Source organism: Anas acuta, chromosome 1 (genome assembly GCF_963932015.1).
Source record: "Anas acuta chromosome 1, bAnaAcu1.1, whole genome shotgun sequence".
NCBI lineage: Eukaryota > Metazoa > Chordata > Aves > Anseriformes > Anatidae > Anas > Anas acuta.
Window position 1 is genome coordinate 84589879 of NC_088979.1, and position 13486 is coordinate 84603364.

Sequence of the window (13486 nt, forward strand, 5' to 3'; positions counted from 1 at the left end):
CACGCGCCTGCCATCTGCTCCGGCCTTCGTGGTGCTGGAGCATGAGAACAACTGCACACAGCTCATCCTCAGAAACACGTCAAGCGTTGCTTTCTTTCCAGCCGAGAAGGGGGAGCTCTGGGAAGGGTACGGAGCTCTCTCCTTTCCTGGTTTCTGAGATTTCGCAAAAAAAAATATCTCTCTTCTGTAATGATCACTAGGCAGAAATGATCTGGGTTACAAGACGCTCTTCTTCTTCCCTCCTACGCATGCCTCCAAACGCACCCCTTAATCTTTATTTAGAGAATGCAGCCTATTGTTAGTGCTCTCTGCTTTTGTTAGTATGGATTTTTATAGTGTTTCTTAAATTTGTTCCTTTCAGTGAAAAAAAAAAATATGCTACTTCTCTGACCTTCCGAACTGCTTGATTTTCTTAGACATCAGCGTAAGTCAAGGTGCAATATGTAAAGAGTGGTGCAAAAATACCCTTGCGTTTTGGTTTGTGAAAGCAAGGTCGAGTGGGTGAGAGAAAGAACTGGTATAAATATGTATGGGTGGATTTATCTTCATTAGGCTCTTTCCTTTCCTATCTCCATTCGGCTCTTTCCTTTCTGTAGGAAAGGAAAGTTCTTGGCCAATTCAGCCAATTTCTTGGCCTCCACAAGAGCTCACTTCTGGAAATGGGTGATTTTATTTATTTATTTATTTTAAACATAACCCATACATTTAATACCTTCTCTAATATTAATCATGACTGGCTTAAGCAATATTACGTGTTTTCAAAGTGTCATTACTTTCATGAGGGAGTTTTTCGTGTTTGGCACAGAAGTGGAGAAAGACATATTGTCCCTGCAAGAGTGTTATAGCTCACCTGGGGTACTTTCCATTGCATCGGTTACTAGGAAATTGCACGTTTCCTTGTGGCAAAAGGTTACATAGTTGTCGATGCTGAAACAAAACAGAAAAAGTAAAAAAAAAAAAAAAAAAAAGAAAAGAAAAGAAAAAAAAAAGGAAGAACCCCCTTTTATTTATTTATTTATTATTATTATTTTTTTTAATTCCCTAAACATGCATAATAGTCCAACTGGCTAAAATGGCTTTTGAAAGTCTTTTCAGAACAATTCCCTTCCTCCTGAGACCAAGAGGAATTTCTGACTAGGAGAATCAGTCCGAAAGTTCAGAACTGAAATCACAAATTGAATAAAATATCTCCTGCAGGCTTCACAATGGAAATATGGTCCTCATAACTTAATAAGAGATTTGTCATTGCTTTCTATACAAAGAAAAAAAAAAAAAAACACAAAAAAAAAACATAAATAAATAAGGAGAAAGTGGGAATAGGAGGCTAAAGGCTTTTGTGTAATGCAATGTTGTGATTTCCCTTCTAGCTGCCAGCAAAAGCAACAGTTTGAATTTTGGCTGATAATTCAAGTAGGAGAATTTCAAAGCAGTTTATGGATTAGCAGAGGAACTGCCATAACACGAATAATAACAGAGACCAAGCAAAACCACCCAAAGAGAAGATGCAAAAATCTCTACAAGGAAACCTTGTGCATCTCACCAGCAAACAGCCCAGCCCCTGAAGTACAAGCTGCAGTTCAGTACAACCCACTGGTTACCTTTGCAGCCACCCCACCCAGAGTCACAGCACTTCAGGAAGTAAAACAAGATGCGAAGCGGGCAGATCGTTTACACCACATCTTTTCTGGTGATGCCTGGAAGTGGAGCTTTCTGTGAACTCTGGACTACCATTACAAAAGGCAAAAATAAAACAGCAAATAACTTATTCTTTCCTTTGTGGTGCCTCATTACATATTTGTTGTGTATATTAAGATCTGCCCCCTGTCTTTATTCATTTACAGCTGGATTTATTGCTTACATCATCCTCTTCCTTGATCATCTCTATCTCCAGCACCTAAAATAAGTTCACCATTGCAAGATAAAAAACATATCCCCATGGTTCCCTGTCCAAGAGTCTTCAGACACAAGTTTTTGCAAGAATTTTTTCTTTTGTAAGAATTTTTTCTTTTGTGAAGTTGCTCTATCCTGCATGCTATTAGATGAGGGAGGAAATATAATTCAACACAGTTCGTCTTTTGATGTTTTCGCAGCCTTTTTATCATCTTTAAAATAAGCATTTTTTTTTTTTTTCATTTAGATAAGTTAGCAGTGTCCAGAAAAGAAAAAGAAGAAGCATTTATCATAAACTGTGAGTTGCTAGATACAGGGGGACTTAGTATTCCCTAAGACTCTCTCTCGAGGCAGTGTTCCTAAAAATCCATTATTCTTTCCAGGTCTTTGTGACAGCTAGTGAATCTTCTGCCCCACCTTAGAAAAGCTCAGGGAGATTTCCTTTACTTCTCTTGCTAGAGGTAGAGGAGGCAACAGCAGATCCAGGCTGTTTTCAGCCTATGCCTAATATGGGAAAAATCAGAAGGCTCAAGAGGGCTCACCAGAGCAGACTTCTCTCTGCCTCTCAGCTCTAATCAGTAAAAATGAAAAAAAGAAGATATGGCTTTGCCATTGCCTGCTGGGTCCATCATTTTTCTTTGTTAGCAAACTCCAATATCTGTGTTCATAGCACAAGAATGCAGCCAACAAATCCGAGACATACCATATATTTCATGGGTTTAGCAACCCATAAAAGTTGAGAGGAGCATCTGATTTATCTCGGCAAATGACTCCAGCTGTTCTCGGGAACATATTTTTTTAATCAAAGGAGGTGTTCCCTAAATTAAGTCTTGATTTGAATCTGCTTGTCCCCAACTATTTGTAAAATATTATCTACTTTTTAAAAGCATTCTGAATGCTCTGCTAATGCGGTGTGGTGCGACTTTCCTGTAATCACTGCTTCTTCCCACAGGAAACTAGCGTGGTGATTAGTAATTGCTGGATTATCAAGCAGTGCACAAGCTCATTTTCTGGCCTAGGCAAGTTATTAGAGTTTCATAACTGCTCAGCCACATACATTATTTTACTGTATTAACCTCTCACTAAAGAGACCACTGAGGAGAGGATGGATGACCCGCAGCAGGACAGATGATACTCACTCCCCTGAACCATCAGACATTTTAAGTGCTTGCTGCATGTAGCGTTGCTTCTTTCAAGTGTATATGCAGCCGAGGCCTGTCCCACACATCCCACAACATATTGACAAGGGGATGATGACAAACGGTGGTGTCTCCCAAACACACGAAGCTCAGCCATGCTTGGTTTTTAGCAGCGAGCTCAGCAACCACCCAGCACGGCTGTTTTACCGTGCTCACTCTCCTACCAGCTTTCCTCTTTGTCCCTGAAGCCTAAATCCTGATACAAGACAAAGATGAAAAATCTTCATGCTCATCTCCACTGGAAAAAAAAAGTCTATTTGTCCTCACAAGCCTCCATAAATCACTAGGTGACCTTCTTCCTGCCAGAAAGGAAATGGAAGGAGGAGCAAGGCAAATACGTATATGTGACTGGTTAATACCCAATCTTAACTTTTAAAGGCAGGATTTTCCCAGAGTGATTTTTTTTTTTCCACTGGAAAATGCTGCTTTGACAAAACTGAATTTTTCTATGGGTACATATGGCTCTCGTTAAAATATTTGCAGAAGACAATGAAATGCTCTGTTCTTACCTTTTTCCTACAGCCCTTACATTACACTGCTATTTTACATAAATGCAAAATGAAGCCTAATTAAGTAAGTCCAAATGAAACATTTCGTCCTTAACATTTGTGTATTTCCCTCAGTGAAAAATTATGTCATAATCACTTTTTTTTTTTTTTTTTTTTTTTTTTTTTTTTTTTTTATGACCCAGAATGAAACCAACTTTGAAAGCATTCAGCTTTCCAGAGTTTGGGGTGCCTGGTTCCTAACCTCCCCTACTCCTGTTGCAGTCATGAGCTGGACAGCAATGCTGAGCAAACCTCAGAAACAGGACTGGAGGAGCACAACGTATGACGTGGCCCGAGATCTCTGCACTATACCACAGCAGAAAAATGATACAAAAGCTCCATTCAGCACCGTCCCAGGGAAATGCTCTTTTAATCCACTCTAGTTGCTTCTTATCTTTTAATTTAATGTCTTTTATTTATTTTTTCTGGTTCTCTTCTACATATTTTTTTTTTCATAGTCTTGGTTTGCTTTCTCTTTTGGTCTCTTAAATGCTTCAGTGAGCGTAAGGCTCTCTGTTGGCAGTCCATATGTAGGTTAGAGAACAAGAAAGAGCGCTCTGCCCTTGCCTAGGGGTGGGTAAGCAGCCTAAAATGTCTTCGTGGGAGACATATTCAAAGCCCTGCAGGAAGGTGGAAATATGGATGGTATAAGGCTAGCCTATTTCATGGTTTATAACTTTGATCAGCATGCAGATGAAAGAGGGTGAGCGTCTATTCCAAATGTTCACAGTGAAAGAGTTCATTTGGTCCCACTATCAAAAATAAGCGGTGAAAGAGAGGGGTGCATGGTAGAGAGAGTCAGAGACAGAGGTAACTGGTGTGCAGACTGCCTTGCCTTAACCTCTACTCCCAGCTGTGCTGCAGACTTTTGACCTGAAGAAGTCGCACACGCTTCCGAAACAGCCTTCAGCCTCAGGAGACCGAACTGAAACACCTTGAGAGTGGTTCATCACCCCCGAGATGGCCACGCTTACCTTGATGCAGCATGGAGAAAGCAGCTGCTCCACCGAAGACATGCCAGCCCCAGATGGGGTTGGACACCCACACCAGGATGAAGCACAGCTCTCGCAGAAACCCCTGTTCTACCCACAGCCCACCGCAGGGGATGGCACAGGAGGCAGGACTACGAAACCCTACAATTTCTGTCAGGAAATCTTGGATACCATAAAGATCCCATGCCTCTGTACCAATCCTTTCAGAACACAACCGCTTAAAGAAAAATTGTCTTGTTTTTTGAATTACAGCAGGGGCCAGGTAAGATCGGTGTCTTGTGCATTTCACTAATGAAGATTTTCAGTCGGGCACTTTCAGTGCCTCCCCAGTTGCTGTTTCTCATATTTATGCTCAGCCATAAAACCACTACAGGTCTCACATAAAGCACAAGAATCCCTAAAAATTATAGAGTGTCAGGGTAGAGAAACGGAGAACAGAAACAACCCCTACCCATTCTATCTATCTTTTCTGTAAATTATTAGAGAAGGAAAAAACCTTGAAGAGATTAAATAGAAATTTCTTAGCTTCCAAATAATTATCCAGTGTACTAATGTGCATCCCAGGACAAATTGAGTCCTCGTGCAAGTGACTGGAACAGTCATGAGGTCAGGAAATTCATGGAGTCAGACTTATGTCTAAATTTGGCTTTGTGTGTTTTATGGGGTAGCTCATATTTTTTTTTTTCCCTTGGAGTGAAAATACAGTTCTCAACCAGGATCTGTTGCATCCCTTCAAAAATAGTGCACAGATTCCCTGCGATAGAAGCTCAGCTTCACCAAATACAGCTTGATGCGGTGCTCAAGAGAAAAGGAATGAAGAGTGCTACAGCCCAAACACAAGCAGGGACGAACATGATGTGTATCTGATTTCTTGTTTTAATTCAGCAGGCTTCTCTGCTCTAAAAGAACAAATGGATCTTGCTTCCCCAAGCATATGGCAGCCACACATGCAATTTACATCCCATATGGGGTCTCTTTCAGGCAACCGTCAGACTATAAAATGTCACGAGAAATTGCTTTAGATCCGCGTTGTGTAGCGCAGACACTTAGCGTTCCCCCTCGTGGCATCGTCCGTAGCTCCGGGAGAGGTGCTTTTAATATAATTGTGTGTGCTGCGGCCGTACCTGGAGGCGGGGAGCCCTGAGACGCCTCCACCAGCGCACTGGGGAAAAGGTGCGGCTCCTTCAGATGCTGATGATCTAATTTAGAAGCAGATGAAAACAGTTGGTGTGACAAATAATGAGAAAGAATTGGGCAGGAAAAACAGCACTGTGTGGTTGTTATGTAGTGCGTTTTATCACTCGGTCTCAAAGCACGTTGTAATCAGACAAAATTATTCCTATTTCAAAGATGGGGAAACTGAGGCAGAAGCAGGTAACCTTTCGAAGCATGCTAAAGCAGTGGCAGAGCTGGAATCAAGGCCAGGTCCCCAAATTATTGTCCAGCTCTTTATGCACCTGCTCGCACTGCCTCTTCCTCGCATACTTTGGTCCTGTTTAAACAGATCGTGCAATATTTATACTGCATATATTTATATAACCATAAATAGTTCAGTCGCATACACGTGAACATGTGGGTAAAAACAAAACAAAAAAAAAGACAAAAAAAAAAACACAACACAGATTAGGTCTTTTTATTTCCTCTTCTGACTGCACAATCTTGATTAATGGACACGATAGTATTGGCAACAGGATAAAAAGAACAATGCCTGGCAAAATGATCAGGAGCAAATTTTAAAGACTAGTATCAGAAGGGTCTTCCCTCCCCTGATGAAGGAAGCATGCAGATAGTCATTGGTAAACTAGATATCCAGGCAAACGAGGCTGAAATTTCTGGCACAGCAGAGGATGCAAATCAACAAGGCATTAAAGTAAGTAAACAGAGGCCTGGAAAGTGAACAGAGAATATTTGTGCTTGATGTAATTATAATGAAGACAGCAGCAGGAAGGGATAGGACAGGAAAGGGAATTGCTTTATCGGTGCACATGCACTAGGTTAAATGGTTTTGGTACTAGGAATGCCAAGAGGAGGAAATATTCGTAAATTTTTGCCACAAGGGATGGCACTCCCCAGTGCCAAAAGCTGCTGTCTGTGGGAGGCTTTCCATTCACTCTGGTGAGCCTGGTCAGGCCACAGGCAAAGCCTCGTTCCTGGGAGCCCCACACTGGTTGCAGAACTGCTAATGACATGAGGAAAGCAAGCCTCGTGCTCGGTAATTGCCCAACAGTCCGGGAGAGAAATGTCCGTGCTACCTAGTAGGCAGGCAGCACGGAGAGACCAGAGAGTCCAGAAAAACAAGCATATTGTTCTCATACAGAGAGCTCTAGATGACATCTCTCTGCCTTAGTCTAGACTGGAGCTGACCTTATGAATTCGGGCAATTCTTCTCTGTCCTGACTCTTGCATGAATGGCTTTAGCGAGCCTTCTCCCCGCTGTCTCCAGCCAGAGCAGATTTCAGATCTTAATTGAAAAGGAAATGTTTGCCAAAGGTCAGTCTGAGTGGAAGAAAAGCCCCTTTCATCGTGGCTGGGGGGGTAGAGCAGAGCAAATAAGTGTCTCGAGGGAGGCATGGAGAGACTTTGTGATTTATTTCTTAGGGGGAAGGTGGGAACCGCTGTATTTTCCCTCTCTTATTTATTTTTGTGCAGCCTTCTCAAACTCAACACATTTCTAGCAAGACCATACATCATTTCAGTCCTTACACAGTAGTTCTCAAGATCATCCCTTTTTCTACACATATGCACAGGCTCGATAAGTCACACCGCTCACGGCCTGGAGATCTCTGCGTGGATCAGTGCACAGGAAGCTTTAAATAAGTGGCTGGAGCGTCTCAAGTCACTTGTCCATTACCACCAACCACCTTGAATGCCAAATGGCGTTCAGAGACCAGATGGGCATCGCTCCTCAGTTTTTATCTGAGGACACAATGTTCTTTTTGTGGTTACAGGCAATATATGGCACAAACGGACTGACTCTGTATTCACTTCTTTTAAAGCTTTTATTGTTGTTGCTGTTGTTTGAAATCTCTCATCTGAGGCTTTTGTTCCACACTGTATTGCACTCCTGGGTGCTGGGAAGCTGAGAGATGAATTGGGATGCTGGTACTTAAGAGAGGGGAACAGGCAGAGGAGGAACAGCCAGCCCATTTCTCCAGCACTTTTGATAATTCTGGGTGTCTGGAAAACTGAAAGAGAATCCTGGCTACAGGACAGTACGACAAAACAAAAGATTGAGCTCTATCTTGCAAAACTGCCTCGACAAAGTGCTTTGATACTGAGAGGCACAACTAAACTAAAAACCTGCCACCCGTTTTCCCAGAGCATTCATGGTTAAGCGTGCTCCTGCTCCTGTGTTTGCTTCTGCAAACAACCATCATAATAGATGTCCTCTCTCTCCACCGTGGTATTTGGCATCCAGACATCTTACTGAGTAATGGTTCTCCATCAGCGGGTTGAAAAACAGGACAGCCTCACTCGCTACCTCTTTTGGAGATTGTCCAAAAGCTGCAGAGGATCTTTTTGTTTTCCAGTAGCCTTGACACCTGTCTTACACAGGTACCAGCGATCTGGAGGCAGGCAGTACGTGCTGGCTTCCAGAGATGCTGAGTGCTGTGCTCCACGTGATTTCTGTGAATTTATGTCCCTTGAAGGTCAGGTCCCGTGCCTATAAATTATTGTCACTTGCCAGGTACGATGTTCAAAATAAGCATGCTTGCTCTTCTGTCCAGCTCAGCAAGAGGGAAGAGCAAGAAAACCCGTTGTGGCTCCGAGTATTAACAGCTCACTGCCCCCACAATTCAGGATCCTTTCTGTCTTACCCACCTCCGATTGGTCTTACTGCCCTCTCAGCGCACGAGGAAAGCCTTTCCTCGGTCGGACCAGTTATCCTCCTGTTATGTGGATGCCTAAAAGCAACGTGTGCGTGATCCCTACAACGCAGTCCTGCCGCGGAGTTGCTGAACACGTTGTTCAGAGCCCTTGATTGCAGTCTTGAGAATCCTAGTTACTACCCTGGCTAAATCAACAGCGCTGTTAGAAGAATAACTATAATCTCCTGGCTTCTTTCTCCCAGGAAGACGGCTGGTAAAATAGATGGTTCTGCTGTACCGCAACTTCCTATGGCTGTTTTTGATTGCATTTTCCTCCCTGGTGCTACAATAAGAATTAAACTCCTGTCTCCGGTGCAGTTTTCAGCTGCTCTCCCGCTGTGAAGCGATGCTCTGAAATGCCCGGTGATTCACAGCTCTGATATTTCATGTCTAATGGAATTATTTCTGGACAGAATTGTCGGCTTTCCTGTGAGAGGGGGACTCATAAAGCCGGTAGGAGACAAATTATGTGTGTCTACCCCTGTCTCCTCCGGAGCACTTCTCAAAATCAAATTACTTGGCTACACTTTTAAAAATTTCTTCTATTGCATGAATGTGTAAGTAATTTAAAGTAAAACACAGGGGCATTGTAATTACACAAAGCACCTGAAATTTAGGGTTACAGACGGACTTAAAGCAAGACCCAGCTGTGTCACAGCACAGAAGAATAAGAGAGGGAGATCTGGAGGCTCTCTCCTTGTAGTCTGTGCTATCACAAACTCCGTGTTACAGGTTTATATGCCTATGAGGTGGTGATTGACTGACACATGAGGTGTGTTATGTGTTGCTGGATCAGGATTAAGACATTTCATTGTCTGAAGTCAGTCTGAGCTTAAAGTGCCCTCAGTCCCTCCGTGCTCCCTGCTCCTGCTCCCACCAGAGGTGGCCGTGCCCGCCAGGCTGCGTGAGGGGCAGAAACACCCAGGGGAGCGGGCTGCTTTTCCTGGTGCTCGGAAATCCCCCAAAACTACTCCAGGGTTTAAGGCAGAAATCTGAGCTGCGGAGTGGGGCTTGAGAGCCTGCTGATGACTCACACAAGGATTTCGCGGCACTGGGAGGCATTTCTTTTCAATTAGTTACGTTCCCACAGCAAGCAGATATCCCCCGAGTGATACCAATTCCGACATGCTCTTGTCCGTCAGGAGAATGCATAAGGCCCCACCTGCGGGTCCAGGGGGTGCTGCACACCATGAGGTTCATAAAATGGGCACAAACCTGCCCCACTGAGGCTGCAGCAGGTGGGGGCCCAGCCCCACAAAGCTGGGCAGGGGTCCCGGGGGCACGGAGGGGATGAGCATCCACCACAAGCTGGGCGTTTCGGATGAAGATACTGGAGAAGACCGAAGTCAGTTGGGTGAGACACCACTGAACTTGCTGGCTCTGACCTGGAGAGGGACCTGTGGAGTCCCACAGCCTGCGTGAGTGAGCAGTTTAGCTTTCTCCTTCCGATGAACTTCTTTTTTTTTGGTGCTTAAATCACTAAGCCCTGTCCGCTCTTCAGTACTCTTTCCCAGCTATTGCTGTGATTCCTCACAGCTTAAGTCTCAGCTAAACGCAGTAGCTTTGACCAACAAAGGTAGAAACTTTGGTGCTTGTCCCCCTTTCTGGATATATTTTGCTTGTGTTACAGCCTGCTTTGCACGGGTGCCAATCCCCTTAAAACGGGCCCATTAGAGAGCAGCAGAATTCAATAGTCCTCTAACATACAACACTGACCACAAGGAGCTTTCCAAGGCTTTTGGCAGCGTCAGACAACGCTTTGACTGTGGCTGAGAAAGATCTGCTCTCTGAATGGAGTCACCCCGGATTGCTTGCCCCTAGAGAAAATCCCCTGAGCACACACACAGGCATGGGAGGGATCATCAGCATTTACAGAGGCCACAAAGGTTTGGGATTTCTTCAAAGAGTTGGTAACAAGATTGTGTAAGAACCAAACAGCCTTGCAAATAGCTGTATCCCATTAGTCATGATAGCAAATGCTGGGCTGAATAAAATGTTTATTGTGGCTTATGAAGTGTCTCTGTACACACAACCTTGGGCAAGACCCAGAAATTCTGGGCTCTGCATTTGAAAAGCAGCTGATTAAATAGCCCTGGCAAAATAATCAAAAAAAGCACTGTTTATTTGCTCAATACATTAACCAAGTGATTAACTGAGTAATGGGAAACCCAGAAGAAAGAAGAAACCTTTCCCTTTGTGTGCAGAAAAGTGTTTTTCAGCCTTTCCTCCGGTATTACACATTCCTGGAAAACAAAACGAAGCTCGAGATGCTTTGGCCCAGCCGGGAAAGCTCTCCCCAAATTGAACAATCATCTCAGTGCATTGCTCAGGCCTTCATGCAGCTCCTCCTCCCTTTCTTACAGAGTTTTAAAGGCTGAGAAATGATTTTGGCTAGCTCTGGCTTTTTTTTTTTTTTTTTTTTATGAGGGGTAAACATACATTCAGGAATTCTGGTGGACTTTCAGGTTTCTTCCTGATAGTCCAAGATCCCCATTGAGTCCTTTCTAATGTTACTGTTCCTCAAGTTCTTTGAGATATTGATAATTTGTAGATTCTTTCTGCCAGCCTGCTGTTTCTGTGCAGTGTGTCCTCTGTGTATGTAATAGAGAACACAGGACCAAAAAAAAAAAAACCACACACAAAAAACTATTCTTACTCTTGAAGAAAACTATAGAGGAGCTCTTTTCCCCTCTTCTTGCACTGACTCGAGAACAAAGGTTGGATTATTTTCAGATATTTTTCATATATTCATATATTAATATACTCAGATATATTTTCATGATAGAGGTGGCCAAGGAATCCCACCACTACTGGGAACTGACTGCGGAACAAGAGCTTACAGTGCGTAAACTGCTACTTAGCAATACTACATTTCTACCCCTAGGTGTAGGAGAGGAGTAATTTGACTTTTACATTTACTCTTGAGGACCATGATGATGCAGTGGGGCTGGACTGGGTGCCAAAGCATAATACTCTAGGGCTGTTTGAGGCACTGTAGGTTGTCTTTGCTGGCCACCAGCTCCTGCTCTAAGTGCCCACCAGACTGTGCCACATCTGCCAGGCCTGTGCTCGTGTCTCTGAGGCCCGTAGATGTCCGAGAAGGCCACAGCTGGAATCAGGCTTACCCTGGGCACCTCAAAGCCAGGTTTAGTACCAGATTTGGAGCTGTGGTTAGTCTTTGGGCACCAAAGTCAGTGTGGGACACGGCACACCCGCACTGCCGGTCCGCGTGTGGGGCCTGACCCGGGACTGCTGTCCAGGTCAAACAGAAGAGAGGGGTTTTGGGGATAGGAAGGTTTTGACTACCAGGAACCAGGCGTGAGCCTCAGTGTAAAAAGATGGAGAAAAAAATAAATAAATAAAAGAAAAAGCCTATACTTCAAGTGCACTCATCAGTGAAAACAGCACTTCTACTGATTAAAGCATAATAAATGTAATGAAAAACACCGTAAGCTATTAGTGACTGCTACCTGTTATGCATTTGTTTTAAGCTTTTTGAATGCTGAGAACTTTTTTTTCCCCCCTACAAAATCTTTCCGTATTATTGCTGTTTCCTTTACATGCTGCATTTGCAGTCATCTCTTGTAAATTTGGGTAATGAATTCAGAAGTCTGGATGGCATAATAATGGGGCCTTGCACACTACCATGCAGCAATCCCAGAATGATTAACCTGCACAGGTGGATTAAGCCACACAGAGCTGTTCTGATGCCAGGGAAAGCAGTGCAAGCCCCTTCAGGCAGAACAATAAGCCTTAAGGACACCGTATTTTTGGTCCCTGCAGCAGAAACATACACGCCTGTTTGGTACCAGCCCAATGCCTCCAGGAAGTGTCAGATCTGCTTAGCATGCACTGTGCAGACAGCCTGCACATGTTCAGTAACTCCGACCTGCAGGGATGTGCCTGGCTCACATTGCACGTGTAGAAATGTCTAGTAAGCTCTAAGTCCACTCAGTACTTCCAAAAAGTATCAGGACAGCTGATGGTGTGAGTAGTTTGTCCAAGACAGATCAAGGACTATAAGGACCGTCATCCTTTTCTGTAGATTCATCACAGAGGAATCACATGAAATCAACCCACTGGACATGCTGGACTCCATTGCTCATGTGCTATGCAGCAGATCTATCCATGTGTTTTAAAAATGTCAAGGGGATTCAGACGTCTGGCATCCTGCTTGGATTCCTAAGTATAAAAAGAGTCTGTGATAACCTAGATGCATGTTGGCTCTAATCAGAGCACAGAGAAGCGAAAGAGTGGAAGATAATTCTTAATCTGCTCACCGTGAGACATGTAACAAAACAATTCTGTTATTTTAAAACCGCCAGACTTCACCGATAGCATATTAATCAACATAATTAAACTGATATAATATTTTTTTCATGAGAGGACTGTCCAAACGAGTTGTCTTACTCTCAGCACTAAATTCAGGTTAGTAAGGATATCGACAACCTAAGCACTTGGCATAGTTCACTGGTTCCAAAAGGACCAAATACAGTTTTAAGCGTCTTGCTGAACTGGAACCCAGTTCACAAGCAGGATCTAATACAGCCAGATATATACGGTATTGCATGCATTTTTTCACATAGGATAAGGACTTGAGGACTTGAGGACTTTGAGGACTTGTTAGTGTTAGGTCGGAGGTTGGACTGGGTGATCTTGGAGGTCTCTTCCAACCTAGATGATTCTGTGATAAATTGTAAAGTAAAATATTGATTTCTATAAAATACTTTACTCGTCCATTCTTTCTGCAGCTAGATTTCTGCTGAAGTGTCAATGATCACTGACTTGTTGAAACACTTCTAGTGTACTGATGGAAAATGTTAATTTTAACAAGAGACGCAAAAATGCTTGCAAAAACCATGAATCAATTATAAGATAAACAAACGTACTTTTATTTTTCATTTTGGTGTTATGTGTGGCCCAGCAGTGAATTCCAATTTTGAAATTAATTAAATAACATTTTTGCAGCTGATCACAAAATGGAAACC

The 13486-nt window shown here is 43.3% G+C and overlaps 1 long non-coding RNA gene across 1 annotated transcript in view; it reads left to right on the plus strand.

Moving 5' to 3' along the window:
* LOC137858540 (uncharacterized) overlaps nt 1-13486 on the plus strand; it is a 21514-nt gene continuing 8028 nt past the window's right edge. The window contains exons 1-3 of the long non-coding RNA XR_011097818.1: nt 1-126; nt 1368-4891; nt 7377-9916. This is a non-coding gene — a long non-coding RNA (uncharacterized lncRNA). The remainder of the gene's footprint in view (nt 127-1367; nt 4892-7376; nt 9917-13486) is intronic.